Source organism: Narcine bancroftii, chromosome 5 (assembly GCF_036971445.1).
Source record: "Narcine bancroftii isolate sNarBan1 chromosome 5, sNarBan1.hap1, whole genome shotgun sequence".
Taxonomy (NCBI): domain Eukaryota; kingdom Metazoa; phylum Chordata; class Chondrichthyes; order Torpediniformes; family Narcinidae; genus Narcine; species Narcine bancroftii.
The window spans coordinates 191,405,236-191,420,951 of NC_091473.1; positions in this window are offsets into that span (position 1 = coordinate 191,405,236).

Below are 15,716 nucleotides of genomic sequence, written 5' to 3' on the forward strand. Positions count from 1 at the left end.
TATTGCAATGCAGGCACCATTTTAGTAAATCTTCTCTGCACCCTCTCTTTTGAGATCCTTCCTATAATTTTGGGGCCAGAACTGCACACAATATTCCAAACTTGGCCTCACCAATGCCTTAAACAGTCTCAACATCGCCTCCCAGCTCCGATATTCTATGCTTTGATTTATAAAGGCCACCATACCCAAAGCCTTCTTCACCACCCTATCTATAATGAGAATCCACTTTCAAAGAACAATGAACCATTATTCCAAGATCTCTCTGCATTCCTCAGCACCCTCCCCTTCACTGCATATATCCTGTTTTGATTATTCTTCCCCAAATGAAGTTCTTCACACTTATCTACATTAAACTACATCTGCCACCTTTCAGCCCACTCTTCTAAGCCGTCCAAATCCTTCTGCAGCCCCCGAAAACCATCTTCACTATCCACAACATCCCAACTCAATACCCTTCCTAAACTTCCCACTGGCCATTCTCACCGTGCCAGAGTCACACACCCCTCAACCCCTTTGTTGAACTGGACTATTAGGCGGATTAGGCTTAAGCTTGGGGGCCCAGAAGGGAGGGGGCATCGAGCTGGACATCTTTGCAGTCAGAATCATTCCTTCAAATGAAAGAAAACTTCACACAAATTTGACTGCCAGAAAGCACAAAAATGGCTCCCCTTGAGGACTGGACGTCAAGTGATGCTTCTCAACTCGAGAGACCCGATGAGGTCACTGCGGTGGAAGGCATTTGTATAGATGTATGGACTGGCCTGTCCAAACCTACCTGACCTTCCCTGACCCCTCCCCGGATTTCCCAACAAAGGCTGGTACGCCCGAACTTGCCCCCTCTTGCTCCTGTGCCTGGAACCAGGACCAAGTCGTGGATCAGTAATTAATCAGTAATTTTGGTAATTAAAGCCATTTCATCATCATGTCCACACGATTATCATGTGGTCCACAGTTGCGAGATGCTGCTTCCTCGTCTACAAGGACCCCCACAAACCAGATATCTACTCGAATCGTTGAAGTGAGTGCTCCAAATTCCTGGTGTCAATGTCTCTGAGGGAGTGTCCTGGGACCTCCACGTCGATGCAATCACGAAGTAGGCCCGCCGGTGGCTGAATCCTGTGAGGAGTTTGAGGAGATTCGGCGCGCCACCAAAGGCTCTTGCAAATTTCTACCCCTGGACCATGCAGAGCGCTCTGACCGATCACATCACTGTCTAGGGTGGAGGTGCCAGTGCGCAGAGCAGGAAAAGGCAACAGAAGCAGTCTCTATCCTCAAGGACCCCCCAGGTCCTTCACTCTGAGGGACAGGAGCCTGAAGACTAGTGGCATGAGGTCGGCTCCTTCCCCTCTGCCATCAGATTCCTGAATGATCGATGAACCGCGGGGCCCTGCCTCACTCCTCTCGCATTATTTATTTATTTTTGAGATATCATTTTGACCAATATTTCCACAACAAATTTCGAGGCTTGTTCATGACAATAAATTCTGATCCCACAGGGGCCCTTTCAGACCACCTGCATGTAATCACAGCTGGGCAAAGTCTCTGCTTGAGCACTTTTGCCTGTTTAAGCAGGGAGTCAGGTTGGAGTCACTAATATTCTTGTGTTCAGTCGAGAAGGCCAGCGCAGTTAGCGCGACGTCATTACAGTGCCAACAATCCGGGTCTGGGTTTGGTGCTGTCTGCAAGGAACTCGTACGCTCTCCCCATGTCCATGTGGGCTTCCCCCGGGTGCTGTGACTGCTTAAGACGTACGGGGGGGGGTGGGGGTGTAGGTTAATTCGGTGTAATTGGGCAGCACGGACCTGTGGGGTGAAAGGGCATGTTACAGCACTGTCTTGAAAGCAATGGACATGGAGAGACGACAATTGCTGGGACTCAGAGCCAGCTAAACAATCTGCTGCAGGACCCTAGAAGGTCGAGCAGTGTTTCTGAAGGGTAAATGAATTTGGTCCAAACCTTTTGAGATGAGACGTTTCTCCTCCTCCAACCTGGCATTTGTTTTATGACACTGGACTACCAAGAGTTTGCTTCTTGAACACTTTGGGTGTATTTTTATGGATTTTGGGCTGCTGATCTCACAAATCACCTAAACAATTTCCCTATAACGTACCGTTTTTTAGATAGAACCTAATTTTGTGATTTCCTGTCATTTTAAGTTCACTTCAAGTGTACAAAACCATGAAGTGCAGCACGCCATTGAAAATTCATTTTCTGCGTTTGCACTTGGACGTCTTCCCTGCTGATCTTGGTGACGGACATGGTGAAAAGATTCACCAGGACATTGTGACCATGGAAAAAGGCAACTGGAATCCATCAATGCTGGCTGACTATTGTTGGACACTGACAAGAGGGGCATCAGATGCTGAGTACAAACAAAAATCAGTGGCAAAACATTTTTAGGGCAGTTGAACAAAGGCAGTGTGTCAGCATCATTATGCGATTGAACCTGCTGAATTCAATCAGTTAATTTAATGTTTCTCCAACTTCCCACGTGATCTGAAATGATCTTTTTGTTCAGCTTAACATGGTCTTTCGTAATCCCCAATTTCTTTTCAAGAAGCAAACCTTCTGAAAAGAACACACTGTCCAGTGTTATCTGATATGTGCCTGCAACTTTTAAAATGTTCGTTCATTGTTTGGCCTCTTGGGAACACATCTGGACACTTTGTGATAGAATATGTAATAGATGTATTTGGGAGATAAATTGGTAAAATTAGAGTAGGTTACACACATACACACTTTAAAACAGATCTTATTTGAAATACTGAAGAATTCAATGACTTTACAGAAACTATGACGAATGCTATGTACATTTCACAAGTAGGTGCTAATTGAAATGATGTCATGAAATGAAGAGACTGTTGTCTTGGAAGAGCCAGGTTGTCTGTTTTGGACCTTTTTGCAAGGCTTTTGACCTCTGCAAAGTGCTCACTCGGAGGTCATTGTTTACCTAATCTGATGGGAGCAAAAGACTAACTCCTATTGTTTGCTGGAGAAGGTCGGGGGTTTTGCAAGTGAGAGAGAGAAAAGGGAGTTTTTGACTGTGTGCGACAGAAAGCTGTAACAAGCCAGGATAAGCTTGTTGGAACTGAAACAGAAGCTCAAGAGTGGCAGATGGCTGGAAGTGCTATCTGTCTGATGTTTCTTGTGGAATAAGGGGAACAGAAAGGAACTCTGTGGTCATCTGAAAGAAAGAGGTTGTATTCTGGAGAACCCTGATGGGGCAAGTTTCATCAGCAAGACATTGAGGTGACTAATGGTGGTACCTCAGTTGTGAAATCCTGGAACTACACATCTCTCTGCAAACCTATAAGAACCTTCCTGACCGGTAACCCTTTACCTTTCGAGCACCAAAGCCTGGTGAACTTTATCAATGTTAAATTCTGTGCACAGTATAAGAATTGCCTGCAACCAGTGAACTTGGAGGAGTGAGATTGGACTGTGAACCAAAGAACTTTTCTTAAATTTACACACACATCACATACACGTGCGCTTAGAATTAGAAGGGGGTTAAGTTGGGTTAGTTAATAGAAATAAGTTAAAGTGTGATTCTGTTTTCATGTTTAAAGATAACTAAAAACAACTTTTGTTTAAGTAACTACTTGTCTTGGTAAATGTCTATTGCTGCTGGGTTTTGGGGTCCTTTGGGCTCGTGACAACTGAAGGCCGGGCTACAAGGTTGGCGTAGCGGAGCACCAGCGATTGGGACCGGGCTGACTGTAAGGAGTTTGTACGTTCTCCCCGTGGGTGTCCTCCAGTGAGGGGGGGTGGGTCCAGTTTCCTCCCACCCTTCAAAAATGAATGGGAGGGGTTTATATGTTAATTGGGCAGCACGGGCTTGCGGGCTGGCGACCGTGCTGTGTGTCAAAACATGTGTCCCCCCAATAGTGCTGGTGACATCTGAGTCCATTCTTGGGAGGACAGCTTGGAGGTGAATCCGAACCTGACTGCCGCTTCCAGGAAGAGGGAGAAAGACCTGGGATTAGGAGTGTTCTCCGGTCTCTGGATCGACATCCACGTCTACTGAGATGAAAGGAGATGCACATTAGGCAGAGACCCTCCACGTGTTTCCCGCACTCCTGCTTCCCCCCCCTCCCCACATTTCCCTGAGTGACCACTCCCACGGTGAGCACAGAGTGGGCTTGGGCAAGTTGCTGGGGCTTACCCCACGCCCCCCATCCCTCCTGCAACTGTTGACCCTCTCTGACCCATCCCTCTCACGCTCGTACATCAGATCTCGACTTTTGAAGGTACAAAACGTGCATTGTGTCTTGCCGGACTCTAACCCATCAGACGCTAATTGTCCAAAAAAAACGGTTAGCGGCTGTTTCCACCAATGTCGGCAGGCCTGTCACCTTCAACGGGATCACACCATCTACACTCTCCCAGAAACATCCATGCCCCTCGAGAAACAAATAGGGACCTCTCTTCAGGACGGCTCCAAGAACGAAAGGGTTATCATACAAGGAGCATTTGACACCTCTCGGCCTGCTTAGCAGGATGGGTGGGTGGGTGGGTGAGTGGGTTGGGGGGGGGAGGAGGGGGATCTCATTGAAACATTTTGAATGTTGAACATGAAAACATGAATGGTGGGAGAGTCCACAACAAGAGGGCTCAACCTCGGGAATGAGGGGCGTCCGCTGAGAACAGAGAGGCGGAGGGATTTCTTCAGCCAGAGGGTGATAAATTTGTCTCCGCAGGCTGTGGTGGAGGCTGGGCCATGAGGTGTATTTAAGGCAAAGATTGATAGGTTCTTGATCAGCCAGGGTGTCAAAGGTTATGGGCAGAAAGATGGGCTGAGTGGGCAAAGGGATCAGCTCATGATTAAATGGCAGGTGCTGATTCGTTGGGCTGAATGGCCCTATTTCTGCTCCTGTGTCACGTGGACATCTCTGCCACTCGGTGACCAGATTCCCCTCTTTCTTGAGGGACGAGGGCACGAGCTAAGTCTCATTGGTCTCTCCGCAACCCTAAAGGGATAAGCCTTGGATGCATCAATAAGCAACTCCATCTTCCCCCCCCCCCCCCCTTTAAGTTGTAAATCAAAACTTCCCCTTTACTATTCATTGCCCCAGAAGTTACAAATACTGCATTCGTCTACAATTCAGACTATTCACACACAAAAAAAGTTGGCAAATGAAACATGATTTTAATATTTGGCAGCTCAGCACCGCACTGTTACGCCGCCAGCGACCGGGGTTCGAGTCTCCTGCTGGTTACAAGGAGTTTGTACATTCTCCCCAGGTCGGCTTACTCCAGGGGCTCTGGTTTCCACCCACCCTCTAAAATGTGGTTAATAGCGGTATTTGAGCAGCATAAGGTCATAGGCTGGAAGGGCCTGTTACAGGGTTGTGTGTCAAAATTTTGCTTCCAGGGGCGCAGGGCTAATTTTTTAGGTGCTGGAGATCACCACAAATAGTGTCAAGGAGGTGCCCCGAAGCTGCCCCCTGCAGTGCCTGGAGTGGCCCCCTGAGATGCCTGGAGTAGCCCCCTAAGGTTCCCGGAGTGGCCCTTTGTGCCTGGAGTCACCCCCCCAAGATGCCTGTAGCCGCCTCCCAAGGTTCCCGGAGTGGCCCCCTGAGCTGCCTCGAGGTGCCTGAAGCAGCTCCCTGAGGTACCCGAAGCCACCCCCTGAGGTGCCCGGAGTGCCAGTCCAGTGAGCTCTGGCAGCACTGTGCCCCCGACTGCTTCACAATCCCATGTTGTCACCCTGGCCTCCCTTATCACTAGATGGGCCAGGTTGATGAGATGTTCTCCCTCAAGGGTTGTCCGATACGATGGGACGTCTGACATTGGAAACAGTTAGATGCTCCACTCCTGAAATGAATCTTAATTATATTTCCTTATGGGGTTAATTATTTTCAAAATATGTTAAGGTTTTGACCCCACTGATTACCTTCCCTTTTATGGTCAGGTAGTGGACTGTTTATGTTTACCCAGTAGATTCCGAAGGGAGGGGGGGTTAACAATTAGTAGAGTGTATTTTTCAAGGATTTTTAAAAATTATTATTAAATGTGATTTGTTAAAACTTTATTTTATTACCACGTACCATGTAATATTTACTAGACAAAATTAATTTAAAAATTGAAAATGTAATTAAAATCCCATTCTATCTATGATTCCCCCTGGGCGGGGAGGGTTTAATGTTCGCAGAACTCTGACACCGAACCGTAGAACCGTTCCAACACTGCACGGGCCCCGGCCATAACCCCGAAAGACGGGCAGGCACTTGGCTCACCCCGAACCCTGCGAGCAGACCTGCAACAACTCCACGAGATCCTCCCCCCCCCCCCCCCCAACACCGCACCAGTAGGTCTGGAGCATGGGGCTAAAGTCCAGGCATGTGAGCAGAGGCTGCACCTCGAATGCGGTGACCTGCTCTGCGTCCTGTCAAACGCTATCCCACCATTTGCTTAATGGTTTAAAATCATCGCCTGCGACTATCTTCTGTGACAGAGTATATAGAGGTGTTTGGGAGATAAATTGGGAAAGGTTTGTGAGAGCAGGTCACACACAAACACTTTAAAACACAGAATTTTTGCAGAAGACTCCTAATGGACTGTTATTTGCAAAAGGCAACAAATGTAACAACAGGCAGTGGCAGCTCTGTCTGGAAAACAGAACTTGCTGTCTGGAAGGTCATGTGATCTTTGCAGGTAGAGAGCAGAGAAAAAAAGAGACTTTGCTCTCAGAGCTAGAGGGAGTGTGAGAGAGAGAGAGAGTCACAGACATCAGTTCCAGAGGGACAAGCTGGCAAGCTTTGGAAGATGGCCTGGTCAAAGGAGAGGACTGGCTGTCCGGTGTTTCCCTTGGAATAGGAGAAACAGAAAGGAACTCTGGAACAAGAAAAACTCTCTCCAAAAACCAACAAGAACCATCCTGAGTGGTAACCATTTGCCTGTTAAGCACCAAAGCCTGGTGAACTTTATTAATGTTAACTTCTGTGGGCAGTACAAGAATTGGCTGCAACCAGTGAGACTGGACTGTGAACCAAAGAACTTTGCTGAACTTGCATACACGTGCGCTTAGCATTAGAAGGGGGTTAATTGAGTCAATAGAGATTTGTTTAAGTTTGATTCTATTTTCATGTTCAAAGATAATTAAAAGCAACTTTTGTTTAAGTAATCCTTTGTTGTAGTGCATATCTATTGCTGCTGGGTTTTGGGGTCCTTTGGACTCATAACACTTCTCCACATCCCGTGGTAAGCCAATTCAACAGGATCACGCTAAGCACTTCTCCACACTCTCCCAGGAACATCCACAGCCCTCGACGGTACTCCAGTGATTTTTGTCACTCCAAGTTTGACATGCAGTCTGCCAACGACTTCCCCCCTCCCTGATCTGTGAAAGCTCCTTGTCCACAAGTCAACAAATTTAAAAAGTGGGGGGTGGGGGTGGGGAAGAGGGGAACTCACCCATGTTGTGGAGGCCCGGCTCTCGGTTCACTTCCTCTTGCACAAGCTGGGGAGAGACCCCCATGGGCTGGGGGCCCAGAGGCGAGGGCTGCGAGGACACCTGGGGCAAGGGGTGGGGAGGGGGGACAGAAATCCAGGAGATCTCGCCGCCCTCGGTTGCCGGGAAGGTCCCAGGGATGGGAGTGAGTGAGCGCCAATGGTCCGAGAGGTTGCCTGAGGGCTCCGTCGGCACGTCTGGAAAAGGATCGAGAGAGAAGTGTCAATGCACAAATCCCGCTCGGTCTATAAACAGACAGACTATTTTTTTTAAATGGGGAGAAAATTGAAAATCCCCAGATGCAAAAGGACCTGGGAGTCTTCGTGCAGGGCAGCCTGAAGGTGAACTTACAGGTTGAGTCGGTTGTGAAGAAGGCAAATGCGATGCTGGTGTTCTCTTCCAGAGCAGGGATGTGATGTTGAGACTTTTTATAAAGCACTGGTGAGACATCTCTTGGAGTATTGTGGGCAAATTTGGGCTCCTTGTTTAAGAAAGGATGTGCTGACATTGGAGAGGGTGAAGAGGAGGTTCACCAGGATGATTCCAGGAATGAAAGGAGCGTTTGAGTTCTTGGCCTGAACTCATTGGAATTTAGGAGAATGGAGAGATGGGGTGGGGGGGGGGGGTGGTGGTGGGGAATCTCACTGAAACATTTTGGATGTTGAAAGATGTGGACAGAGTAGATGTGGAAAGGGCATATCTTGATGAGCCAGGGCATCAAAGGTTATGGGGGAAAAGACCGGGTAGTGGGGCTGAGTGGGGAAATGGATCAGCTCATGATGAAATGGCGGGCCAGGCTTGAGGGGCTGAATGGCCTACTTCTGCTCTGTCTTATGGTCTGATCCCCAGTGGGAATTTCCCTCCATGCAGTCACACTCTCCGCCAGCAGGGCCGCTGCTGCACTCAAAGTGGGCCGTTGCTCAGCAACAACTTGTATCAACCAGTCAGGTTCTATTCGAGGTTTCTTTCTATAGACGCTGCCTCTTGTAGATGCCCTCAGTGGGGTGAGGACTAATGTCCATGTTGGTACTGGCTGAATTCACAGCTCCCTGTGGTCTTTTCCTGTCCTGTGCATTGGTCCCTCCAATGATACAACTGGTCAGAATTCTCTCCACAGAACACCCGTAGAAATTTACAAGGATCTTTGGTGACATACTGAATCTCCTCAAACTCCTCATGAAGTCTAGTCGCTGGTGAGCCTTCTTCATGATTGCTTCATCACGGAGATCCCAGGACAGATCTTCTAGACATGTTGACACCCAGGGACTTGAGGTTCTTGACTCTCTCCACTACTGACCCCTCAATGAGGACTGATTTGTGATCTCCTGGAATCCACAATCAGCTCTTTGGTTTTGCTAACATCAAGGTGGTTCTTGGGAACCCCTCAATGAACTGATCTGTCTGCCTCCTGTACATTTCCTGTCTGTGATTCTGCTGACAACGGTGGTGTCATGGACTAATTTGTAAATGGAATTTGAAGTGAATAAGGACGGATAAATCCCCAGGGCCTGACAAGATATTCCCTTGCTCCTTGAGGGAGGCTGGTGTGGAAATTCCAGGGGCTCTGGCAGAAATATTTAAATGACCTTAGCTATGGGTGAGATGCCAGAAGATTGGAGGGCAGCTCACGTTGTTCCGTTGTTTAAAAAAGGCTGCAAAAATAACCCTGGTCATTATAGGCCGATGAGCCTGACGTCAGTTGTAGGGAAATTATTGGCAGGGGTTCTGAGAAATGGGATTTTAATTTGGATAGCGAGGGACAGATTAGGGTTAGTCAACATGGCTTTGTGCGTGGTAGATTAAGTTTAACCAATCTGAGGAGGTTCCCCGGAAGGTTGACGAAGGGAAAGCTGTGGATGTTGTCCACATGGCATTCAGTAAGGCCTCTGACAAGGTCCCCACATGGGAGGTTAGTCAGGAAGATTCAGGCGCAAGGTATTCATGGTGAACTGGATTTGACAATGACTGGACGAGAAAAGCTAGAGAGTAGTGGTGGATTACTGTTTCTCAGACTGAAGGCCCCATGACATTCCACCTGAAGTAATCCCTTACTAATCACAGAGTACTGATGACAGAGGGATTACTTAAAGTGGTGTGTGAGCGGAAAGGGAAGGTTGAGAAACCACTGCTCTAGACTTGAATGGCCCATTTCCTTTGGAGTCATGGAACCGTCAGTTAGGGACGATTAAAAGTGGTTTTCAAACTTTTTCTTTCCACCGATATCCCACCTGAAGCAACCCCTTACTAATCATAGGGAATATTTAAGGTGGTATGTGAGTGCGAAGAAAAAGTTGAAAACCCACTGTTTTATCATCCCTCGTTGACTCGTTATGTGCACGGTTTCAGATCTCCAAAGGAAACGGGCCAAGGACAAATATTCTCAAGCAAAAAGTAACAATTGGGTCTAGAGCAGTGATTCTCAACCTTCCCTTCCCACACCCATCCCACCTTAAGCAATCCCTTCCCACTCCCATCCCACCTTAAGCAACCCCCTTCCCACCCCACCTTAAGCAACCCCCTTCCCACCCCATCTCACCTTAAGCAACCCCCTATCCACCCCATCCCACCTTAAGCAACCCCCTTCCCACCCCATCCCACCTTAAGCAACCCCCCTTCCCACACCATCCCACCTTAAGCAACCCCCTTCCCACCCCATCCCGCCTTAAGCGACTCCCTTCCCACCCCATCCCGCCTTAAGCAACCCCCTTCCCACCCCATCCTGCCTTAAGCAACCCCCTTCCCACTCCATCCCGCCTTAAGCAACTCCCTTCCCACCCCATCCCGCCTTAAGCAACCCCCTTCCCACCCCATCCCGCCTTAAGCAACCCCTTTCCCACCCCATCCCGCCTTAAGCAACCCCCTTCCCACCCCATCCCGCCTTAAGCAACCCCCTTCCCACCCCCACCCCGCCTTAAGCAACCCCCTTCCCACCTCATCCAACCTTAAGCAACCCCCTTCCCACCCCATCCCATCCCGCCTTAAGCAACCCCCTTCCCATCCCGCCTTAAGCAACCCCCTTCCCATCCCGCCTTAAGCAACCCCCTTCCCACCCCCATCCCGCCTTAAGCAACCCCCTTCCCACCCCATCCAACCTTAAGCAACCCCCTTCCCACCCCATCCCACCTTAAGCAACCCCCTTCCCACCCCATCCCACCTTAAGCAACTCCCTTCCCACCCCATCCCGCCTTAAGCAACCCCCTTCCCAAAGCAACCCCCTTCCCACCCCATCCCACCTTAAGCAACTCCCTTCCCACCCCATCCCACCTTAAGCAACCCCCTTCCCACCCCATCCCGCCTTAAGCAACCCCCTTCCCACCCCATCCCGCCTTAAGCAACCCCCTTCCCACCCCATCCCGCCTTAAGCAACCCCCTTCCCACCCCATCCCGCCTTAAGCAACCCCCTTCCCAAAGCAACCCCCTTCCCACCCCATCCCACCTTAAGCAACCCCCTTCCCATCCCACCTTAAGCAACCCCCTTCCCACCCCACCTTAAGCAACCCCCTTCCCACCCCACCTTAAGCAACCCCCTTCCCACCCCATCCCACCTTAAGCAATCCCTTCCCACCCAAATGTTCAAACAGAGGCCACTCCGCCCAGCTTCGTTGCTTCTTTGAGAGTCTCCCCCAGCCTCTCCGCCGAAGAGTCCCCATTTCCCGAGAGAGTGGTGGTGGGGATTCGCACTCACTGTACGCGTTCTTGCCCCGCAGTTTCCGCGCAAGTTTGCGCAGTGGACAGGGCTGGATCGCCAGGCGGAAAACGCACTGTCCGCGGCGCTGCTGCCATCTCTCGGCCGCTGCCATCTCTAACCCCACCCTCGGGCGGGGTGTCGGGACGTCCCAGGCAGAACCACGCAGGAGTGCGCTCTGCCCCCCCTCCACTCCCTTTAAAGGGGTTCGGCGCTTGCAGAGTGGGGGATCTGATACGCACGGAGCTGGGAGAGGGAAGGAGAGGAGAGAAGGGGGAGGGGATTCACCCCGAGGGTGGTCCCCATCTCCTAGGTCACATGCCAAAAAATGGGGTATCAGTGGCCTGCGGGAGCTCCACACTGTGGGAGGGGCAGTACTGAGAGAGCTCCACACTGTGGGAGGGGCAGTACTGAGGGAGCTCCACTCTGTGGGAGGGGAGGTACTGAGGGAGCTCCACACTGTGGGAGGGGCAGTACTGAGAGAGCTCCACACTGTGGGAGGGGCAGTACTGAGGGAGCTCCACACTGTGGGAGGGGCAGTACTGAGTGAGCTCCACACTGTGGGAGGGGTAGTACTGAGAGAGCTCCACACCGTGGGAGGGGCAGTACTGAGAGAGCTCCACACTGTGGGAGGGGTAGTACTGAGAGAGCTCCACACCGTGGGAGGGGCAGTACTGAGAGAGCTCCACACTGTGGGAGGGGCAGTACTGAGAGATCTCCACACTGTGGGTGGGGTAGCACTGAGGGAGCTCCCCACTGGGGGAGGGGCGGTACTGAGGGAGCTCCACACTGTGGGAGGGGCAGTACTGAGGGAGCTCCCCACTGGGGGAGGGGCAGTACTGAGGGAGCTACACACTGTGGGAGGGGTAGCACTGAGGGAGCTCCACACTGTGGGAGGGGCAGTACTGAGAGAGCTCCACACTGTGGGAGGGGCAGTACTGAGGGAGCTCCACACTGTGGGAGGGGTAGCACTGAGGGAGCTCCCCACTGGGGGAGGGGCGGTACTGAGGGAGCTCCACACTGTGGGAGGGGCAGTATTGAGGGAGCTCCCCACTGGGGGAGGGGCAGTACTGAGGGAGCTCCACACTGTGGGAGGGGTAGTACTGAGTGAGCTCCACACTGTGGGAGGGGCAGTACTGAGTGAGCTCCACACTGTGGGAGGGGTAGTACTGAGGGACCTCCACACTGTGGGAGGGGCAGTACTGAGAGAGCTCCACACTGTGGGAGGGGCAGTACTGAGGGAGCTCCACACTGTGGGAGGGGTAGCACTGAGGGAGCTCCACACTGTGGGAGGGGCAGTACTGAGAGAGCTCCACACTGTGGGAGGGGCAGTACTGAGGGAGCTCCCCACTGGGGGAGGGGCAGTACTGAGGGAGCTCCACACTGTGGGAGGGGCAGTACTGAGGGAGCTCCACACTGTGGGAGGGGCAGTACTGAGGGAGCTCCACACTGTGGGAGGGGTAGTACTGAGGGAGCTCCACACTGTGGGAGGGGCAGTACTGAGAGAGCTCCACACTGTGGGAGGGACAGTACTGAGGGAGCTCCACACTGTGGGAGGGGTAGTACTGAGGGAGCTCCACACTGTGGGAGGGGCAGTACTGAGAGAGCTCCACACTGTGGGAGGGGCAGTTCTGAGGGAGCTCCACACTGTGGGAGGGACAGTACTGAGGGAGCTCCACACTGTGGGAGGGGCAGTACTGAGGGAGCTCCACACTGTGGGAGGGGTAGCACTGAGGGAGCTCCCCACTGGGGGAGGGGCGGTACTGAGGGAGCTCCACACCGTGGGAGGGGCAGTACTGAGGGAGCTCCCCACTGGGGGAGGGGCAGTACTGAGGGAATTCCACACTGTGGGAGGGGTAGCACTGAGGGAGCTCCACACTGTGGGAGGGGCAGTACTGAGAGAGCTCCACACTGTGGGAGGGGCAGTACTGAGGGAGCTCCACACTGTGGGAGGGGTAGCACTGAGGGAGCTCCCCACTGGGGGAGGGGCGGTACTGAGGGAGCTCCACACTGTGGGAGGGGCAGTACTGAGGGAGATCCCCACTGGGGGAGGGGCAGTACTGAGGGAGCTCCACACTGTGGGAGGGGTAGTACTGAGGGAGCTCCACACTGTGGGAGGGGCAGTACTGAGTGAGCTCCACACTGTGGGAGGGGTAGTACTGAGGGAGCTCCACACTGTGGGAGGGGCAGTACTGAGAGAGCTCCACACTGTGGGAGGGGCAGTACTGAGGGAGCTCCACACTGTGGGAGGGGTAGCACTGAGGGAGCTCCCCACTGGGGGAGGGGCGGTACTGAGGGAGCTCCCCACTGGGGGAGGGGCAGTACTGAGGGAGCTCCACACTGTGGGAGGGGTAGTACTGAGGGAGCTCCACACTGTGGGAGGGGCAGTACTGAGGGAGCTCCACACTGTGGGAGGAGTAGTACTGAGGGAGCTCTGCACTGTGGGAGGGGCAGTACTGAGGGAGCTTCCCACTGTGGGAGGGACAGTACTGTGGGAGATCTGCACTGTGGGAGGGGCAGTACTGAGGGAGCTCCGCACTGTGGGAGGGGCAGTACTGTGGGAGATCCGCACTGTGGGAGGAGCAGTACTGAGGGAGCTCCGCACCTGGGAGGGGCAGTACTGTGGGAGATCCGCACTGTGGGAGGGGCAGTACTTAGGGAGCTTCCCACTGTGTGAGGGGCAGTACTGTGGGAGATCCGCACTGTGGGAGGGGCAGTACTGAGGGAGCTCCACACTGTGGGAGGAGCAGTACTGAGGGAGCTCCACACTGTGGGAGGGGTAATACTGAGGGAGCTCCACACTGTAGGAGGAGTAGTACTGAGGGAGCTCCGCACTGTGGGAGGGGGAGTACTGAGGGAGCTCCACACTGTGGGAGGAGCAGTACTGAGGGAGCTCCACACTGTGGGAGGGGTAGTACTGAGGGAGCTCCACACTGTAGGAGGAGTAGTACTGAGGGAGCTCTGCACTGTGGGAGGGGGAGTACTGACGGAGCTTCCCACTGTGGGAGGGGCAGTACTGTGGGAGATCCGCACTGTGGGAGGGGCAGTACTGAGGGAGCTTCCCACTGTGGGAGGGGCAGTACTGTGGGAGATCCGCACTGTGGGAGGAGCAGTACTGTGGGAGATCCGCATTGTGGGAGGAGCAGTTCTGAGGGAGCTCCCCACTGTGGGAGGAGCAGTACTGAGGGAGATCCCCACTGCAAGGTATCTTTTTGAAAAGTCTCACTGATTGGTGTCCAGAATCCCATGAAAGAACAAAACAGGAAAGTCTTTAGGTGCTTGTAATAAAAACACAGAAAAACCAAAGGAATTCAGCACGAGTTAAAGATGCATTTACCGACGTTTCGGCTCTGAGCCCTTCCTCAAGGTATCAGGAGAAAGCAGGCATGCGTCTCAATGTGGGGTGGGTGAGAAAGGGAAAGAATGGCAGGGGGAGAGGTCCAGACCAACATACCAAAGGTGTGAATTGATTTTGGCTCTGTGAAAGGAGACGGGGGTGGGTGGGGGGGTGGAAGGGAAGAGAGAGAGATAGAGCAGAGGAAGAATGGGGGGGGGTGCAGTAGGGAACTAGTGAGCCAGGTCTGGGTGAAGGATGATGGACAAATGGGGAGGTGGAGGCAGATGATTGGCAGGCGCCAGCGATCCCGGGGTTCAAATCTGGTGGCGACCTTCGGGAGTTGGCGCACTCTTCCTGTGTCTGTGTGGGTTTCCACCCATCTCGGGGGTGTGGGGTACGGGTCGCTGCCAAGAAATGGATCGGAGGTCAATTCACAGGACCTCAAGAGCATCATGGAGGATCATCGGAGTCTCCCTCCCCTCCCCCCCCACCATTGATGTGATCTACTGGAATCGTTGCGTGAAAAGGGCACACAAAATCGTCGAGGACCCCTTCCACCCACCCCGCCGCACACAGCATCGTTCAGCTGTCCCCGTTGGGGGGGGGGGGGTGGGAAGAGATCCAGGAGGATCGGAGCCAGCGCCGCCAGGCTGAGGAGCAGCTTCTTCCCCACGGGTTGAACAACCAAAGGAACAGCTCTTTCAAACCCAGATGACAATAAATGAGGTGATTAGACTTGTCTAATTGGGGCACCACCGGGTCGTGGGCCGATTGGGCCTGTTACTGTGCTGTATGTGTATGTGGCAGGCCCCACCCCTCTCTGATTGGACCCATTGCTCCTCCCCCCTGATTCCCCCAATAAAGGCAGAGCTATAACCCCTCTCCCGGGACAAGGTTTCAACATGAGACATGCCTTCTGTTCATGGTAATAAAAGCCAATCAGTCGGGGAACTTCTAGTCTTTGGAGTTAATAGGCCCTTTCAAACTGCCGTGTTTAAAAAGGGGATTAACAGGGCAATTTTCCCAGTTAGTATCCCAGTTACGCGGCACTTAGAAACGGTCCGACCCGGTCAGCCCCGTTGGAATCCAACCGGGTCCCTGACCTACCTCAGAGGCAGTCAGGGAACCCAGTTAAACTCACCTAGGTTGTGTCCGTGGGCCAGGAAAATGGCCAACCCGCTGCTTCTGACACCAGTGTGCGTGCGTGCAGCCAGCATCCGGCGACACTTCCGGTGAGTGCA